The 6,000-nt window shown below is 44.4% G+C and overlaps 1 long non-coding RNA gene across 1 annotated transcript in view; it reads right to left on the bottom strand.

Moving 5' to 3' along the window:
* Positions 1 to 2,704: 2,704 nt before the first annotated feature.
* LOC135965605 (uncharacterized) overlaps positions 2,705 to 6,000 on the bottom strand; it is a 56,607-nt gene continuing 53,311 nt past the window's right edge. Inside the window, exon 4 of the long non-coding RNA XR_010578574.2 lies at positions 2,705 to 2,850. This is a non-coding gene — a long non-coding RNA (uncharacterized lncRNA). The remainder of the gene's footprint in view (positions 2,851 to 6,000) is intronic.

Raw genomic sequence — 6,000 nt, 5'->3', positions numbered from 1 at the left:
CGGAGTCTAGGGGCCTGTTTCCCAGAGGCTGTGCTTCTTACCACCTCTGAATCTGGGTTTCCCCTTCTCTACAAAGGAGTCACTGAGAGCCACTTCCTAGCACAGTAACTTCCAAGTTACTGTACTTTCCAGTAGCCTGGAAAGAATACATTGGGTTTATTCTCATTTACCTCCTTTTAAAAATGTGGACACGGAGGCTCAGAGACTTGCCTGCGGACATCTTCAGAAAATGCTTGATCCGAAATTTGATCTCAAATCTGATGGATTTCTCTGCCGTGCTGTCACTTCCACCTACTGAGTCTAGTTTAGCCCTCTGAAGTCCAATACAATAAGCCTGCTTCTCCGTCCACAATACTCCCTTGGATGGATGAAGACAACAGCTGTGTCCCCAAATCTCCTTTTTCCAGCCAAACACTCCCAGATTTTCACCCAGTAGGATTTCCCAGCCCTCAACAGGGCTTAGTTTCCCTTGAGGAAGAAACAGGAAAGAAGAACAATAGGAGTTGCCTAGTGCCCTGGCCAGGATTGAAGTATCCCCATCCTCAGAACCAGCAGCCAGGCACAGAGAACTCCCCACGGAAAACAGTAGTCACAGCCTGTTTGCCTTCTCCGGTCCACAAACTGCCATGGCCAAGCTGGACACCAGCTTGGAAACCCAAGGGACCTGTCTCCATCCCAAACCTTGTCTCTTCCCTGCCCCAGATGGCCCTTATTTGAGCTGGATCCATTTTCTTGGCCACCTTACTGAATGCGGTGCACACTCATTCCAAAAAATGCTGACCTCTGCTCCAAGCCGCCTTGTCGGCAGTTTCCCAGACATAGCTTGACTGTTTATTTATTTATTTTTGTGTTAGCAAAGAGGAGAAAATCACATTGGCCTAAAATGAATACTAATGAAATGCCTTCGTTAGCGTCCTTTGTGATAAGAATGAAAAATCGGATTTCCGCGGAATCACAAGCTATACATGTCTTTTCCCCAACCTTTTTTTTTTTTTTTTTTTTTTTTTTTGCCCTTTCCTCTGACCGAAAGATTAGGGACAGCCTGGAAGGAGAATAAAGTCATTTCATTAAAAATATCTGCATTTTTAAGGGCGCCTTTGTTGCAGAGGGACGTGGCTGTGCAATTTCTCCAAACCCACTTTTCTCAGCCTGTAAAGCAAATGTACCTATTTGTCCTCTGCTGTAACAATGCCAGCTGCATTCAATCAACTGAGAAGCTGCAAGCCATAAACCTTCTTCCCCAGCTAAGGGGGGGTGGGAGCAGGCAAGAAAGGAGGCATGCCATAAAAATTCATCAGAATAATGTAGGGATGAGACGCGCTCCGATCGCGGGCAAGCAATCAACCAATCACTCATCCCGTGGCATTTACAGCACGTCTCATTCCCCTGTTCCTTAAGGACAATTGATTTTTCCTGATTCCATTAGCATAACGGCGTGGAAAATGTCTGCAGTGCAATATTTCTGGAAAGTTCCAACAAGTAGGCTGGGCACTGGAGTGTGACCATCTCCATAAACCTTCCTCAGGCTCTGCGGCAGACGCTGCCACAGCCGCCACAAAAGGCCCAGAGAGAATGGTGTAGTCTCCAAAATTTGGGGGCCAAGGGCATCTCAGGGGTGTCAAGGAAGGTAATTGGCACCGATATGAAACCTCTTATCTTCTTGTCCCTGAACACAGAAGCACTCTTTTCTGCGAGATGTGATACCATGGGGTGGTAAGAAGCAAGTAAAACCCACCTAGCCTAGGAGTGACTATGTCACACATACTGAGTCTATTTGTAGCCTTCTAAAGCTCCTGTACTTAGAAGCTGAGGAAAGAATGCTTATTGTGATTATTCCTTTGTGTGTGAACAAGAAGGCTGCAGGGGTAGGTACCTAGGGGCCTTACTCTGCTCTTCTGTCAGCTAGGTCTCCACCACATTCTCCACTGAGATCACATATGCATGAGAAAGGAATGTGAGGCATTTGGAACAATGCAGACCTGGGTTCAAATCCTGCCTCTTCCTTTTATCTGTGTGTTTGGCCATGGGCTACAGGTAATTAACCTTTCTAATCCTCAGTTTATTGTTATAAACTATGAAGACCTCATTACTTCACAGGTTGTTGGGAGAATTAAATGAGACTATGTAAAAAGCACCTAGCATAGTGCTGATGCATAACAACAGCTCAACAAATCAGATTCTCCTCCTTCCCAGTTTCTCTGCATTTCATTTTCCTCCTGCCCACCAGCAATGTAATTCCCTCAATATCAGCTTCTGCTGGTCAAGAAAGTGAAACTTTCCAATGCCAAAAGAAAACATATAAAACACAGAATATTTAATCTTTAAACAAGATTAAAACCTGGCTATGCCTTTTAAAATGTGCTTTGGGAGACTTCTTATTCAGTCTCCTGAGTCATTCCCTATCGCTTCTCTCACCCCTCCTCTATTCTCACATTGCACAAGAAATCTCTCTAAAACACACATGTGACCTTGTCACATCCCTGCTTAAAACCCCTCAGTAGCTCCTCACTGCCATCTTCTGTCTTCAAGATTCACCTCAGGCTGTGTCTCCTCCAGGAAGCCTTCTTTGACCCTCACTCTCCTTTAGGATCCCACAACCCCTGTGCACATTCTCACACTCTGTGTCCATGTCTTGTCCATCCTACACTGTGGGCTCTTTATGGGCAGTTCTCTAGTTCCATGTCCCCAGAACCTGTCATCTCACCTTATGCTTAGTAGATGTTCGGTTGATGTTTGTTAAGAAAACCAACTTACAAAGGCAGTGCTGATCTCATCACCCAGGCTCTAGGTTTAGCTCAGTGTTTACGGAAGGCAGTGTGGGTGCTGGCCGTGGTCCTGAATCTGTAGGGCCTGAGGAGAGAAAATGTAATAAAGAAAACTTGAGTGTGGTGAATACAGTTCTCATTCATTCAAATAACCCACAGACAGATGGCATTTTATTTGGAAAGTGGAAGGAGGGCAGGGATTCTGGGGACTTCAGTTCCAGTCCTGGCTCTTCTATGAACGCTCTACTCAAGACACAAAACCTTTCTGGATTTCCATTTTTTTCATACGTCAAGTGGAAACAAAACCTGACCCTCCCATGTCACAAGATTGTTCTAAAGATTACAAAAGATGATGTCTGTGAATCTCTTTGTAATCTTTTTTAAAGTGCTTGCCATGGAAGACATCAAAAGTTCCTCCCAGCCCTTTCAGTGCTCACTGGTTGAGAGTTATCTACACTGACCACCTCCAATTCTTCACCTCCAGCTTGCTTCTCAGTTCACTCCCATGTGGCTTCTGGACTCATCATCCTGACAAAACAACTCTCAATAATGACCTCATGCTGGTAAACCTATTCTTCAATCCTCATTATACTTGCTCTCCTAGGACTATGTTTTTCGCACTCCAGCACTTACCCCAGGATATAATTATACATTCATTTATGTGCCTGTTTGATTAATACTTTCTCTCTAACTAGACTCCATGAGGACCTGGAGTTCCATGAGTGAACTCCATGAGGCTACAAATCGTGTCTGTTTTTCTTGCCATTGCACTCTCAGGTCCTGGTACAATGATCACAAGAAGCAGCCTCCCCCATGACTTGGAGGGTAGGCAATGTGCCCAGAGCAGGCCTGGTCATGTCCAACACCAGCAGATACCAAAAGAAATCCTGGAACCTCTATGGAAGTCCCAGAGTCCTCTGCTGCAACAATCTCCTGTCCCCCACTGCCAAGGCTTCTACCCGATGTGACTTGGAGCTCTGGGGAGGCCTCTGCCTCTTGAGAAATACAGAGGGTACAAGGAGGACTGCATGGTGTCCAACAGCATGAGCACAAGAGGTGAGTACGTGGGGTAAGATCTGGAGCACCACTGAGTCCACCTGCCCTGCTGTGTAGAGAAAGAAAACTAAGGCCAGAGAAGAAATGTAATCTAAGACCTTACAATGAGTTAATGTCATTCACAGGCCAGAAAAAGCTAGAGGCAGGAAATGTGATCTCTCAGATCTCCTATGATCCCTACTCTGGGACACCATGAGCCCTGGGCTGCCCTCTACTATAACACATGTCTCCCTGGGTTGCCATTGTCTGTTCACATGTCCACCTTCTCCTGGAGGACAAGGAGAGTGTCTGGTTAATCTTTGTATTCCCAGGGATAGCCCAATGCATGACACATAGTAGGACTCAATCAATGTTTCTTGACTAGACACTGGATCACAAAGAGATTAGGAAAGTGGATGCCAAATGGTAAGAAGGCTGACTGGGAGCCAGCTCAGAATCCCTCTTAGCTTGAGACCCACCCACCCCCAAAGCCCAGAAATAAGGAATAGTCAGCCTCAAGCCTGAACATCCCCAAGATCCAGTAATGGGCTCCATGGTGAAGTCCCTAAAATAGATCTGCTACTGAATTCCTGCTGAATTTCCAGGCTGTTCATCCAAGAAGCCAGTGCCATCCTATAACCCCTTAGGAAGAAGAGAGCTTTAGAGTTTATGATTTGCCCTTACAGGTAACACAAAGCACAGAATATTATTTGCATTTGAAAGCCAGGGAAACTGAGGTTCTTTCATCCATCCCATAAAGATATGGAATCAGGGTATATTATTCAGGATTTTCCAGAGAAACAGAACCAATGAGATAAATAGATGATAGATAGATAGATAGATAGATAGATAGATAGATAGATAGATAGATAGACAGACAGACAGACAACAGGGGATTTATTATGAGAATTAGTTCATATAATTACAGAGGCCAGGAAGCCCCATAATATTTTGTCTGCAAGGTAGAGAACCAGGAATGTCAGTGGTATGATTCAGTCAGAGTCTGAAGGTCTCAGAACCAGGAGCTCTGAAGTCCAAATGCAGAAAAAAATGGATTTCCCAGTTCAAGTAGAGACAGTGAATTCGCCCTTCCTCCACCTTTTTTTTTCCATCCAGGCCCTCAGCGGCTTGGAAGATACCTGCCCACACTGATAAGAGAGATATTCTTTACTCCATCTACTGATTCAAATGCTTACGTCTTCTGGAAACACCTTCACAAACACAACAAGAAGTAATGTGTTACCAGTCATCTGGGTATCCCTCACCCAGCCAAGCTGACACATAAAATGAACCATCACACAGCGGCTTTGCAGTCAAAACCCACGACTTCGAATTCCAGCTCCTGCACTTACAGCCATACACCCTTAGTCTACGATGTGGATTTGAGTGGATATAGAAGACAATGACTGTACCTTCAAGGAGCTTACAGTCTAGTGATGGAAAGATTATGTCTACAAGAATTCTAATGCCAGGCAGAATGTGATTCTAGCAGGAGGCTCACAGCCTACTGGGAGAAAAACTTAATGGAAAAGTTTCTCATTTGAGTCTTTAAAAATGCATGGGATTTTAATGGCAAAGAAAGGAAAATATTCCTGGTGAAGACAGAAGAGAGCATGGGGCATGTTCCTGGAATGGGAAGTAAGTCTGTTTGGCTGGAAGACTTAAGGATGTGTGGAATACAAATGAGATCTGAGGCCACAAAAAAGAAGTTGGGAGAGAGATTTGAATGCTACTCAAGTGCTCAGAAAGGTTAAATAACTTGTCCAAGGACACAAAGAATCAGTGGAGGATCTAGGACCGGGCTTCAGAACTCTTTCCTTTCACCACTCTGCTCTCATCTTCAACATTAGTAAGGCACAATGGATGGCAGGGGCAGGGGGCTGTCCCATTATAAAAGCACATGAAAAAGAAACAGTCAGAATTAGTGTGGCTGTAGGGGAGGAGCTCAGAGCTGCTTGACAAATTAAAAAGGGAATTTCAGGATGAAAGCAAGGAAGTTTGTTCTGTACAAGTGGCATATTCTATTGCCCATCAAAACCATGCTTAGAATGGGTATTAATCTTTGCCATGGGTACATAATGTTAATATAATTAATATAAATTAAACATCCCCACAGACATTTTTTCTTCAGAAATAATTACCTTTGCTAAGACTTTTCATGGAAAAAGGAAAGGTGAATTTCAGGCCCACTCACAAATTC

This window comes from Macaca fascicularis, chromosome 1 (genome assembly GCF_037993035.2).
Source record: "Macaca fascicularis isolate 582-1 chromosome 1, T2T-MFA8v1.1".
In the NCBI taxonomy this organism is placed as follows: Eukaryota; Metazoa; Chordata; class Mammalia; order Primates; family Cercopithecidae; genus Macaca; species Macaca fascicularis.
The sequence above is the reverse complement of the archived record's forward strand: the minus strand, read 5'-3'. Positions and strand labels throughout refer to the sequence as shown.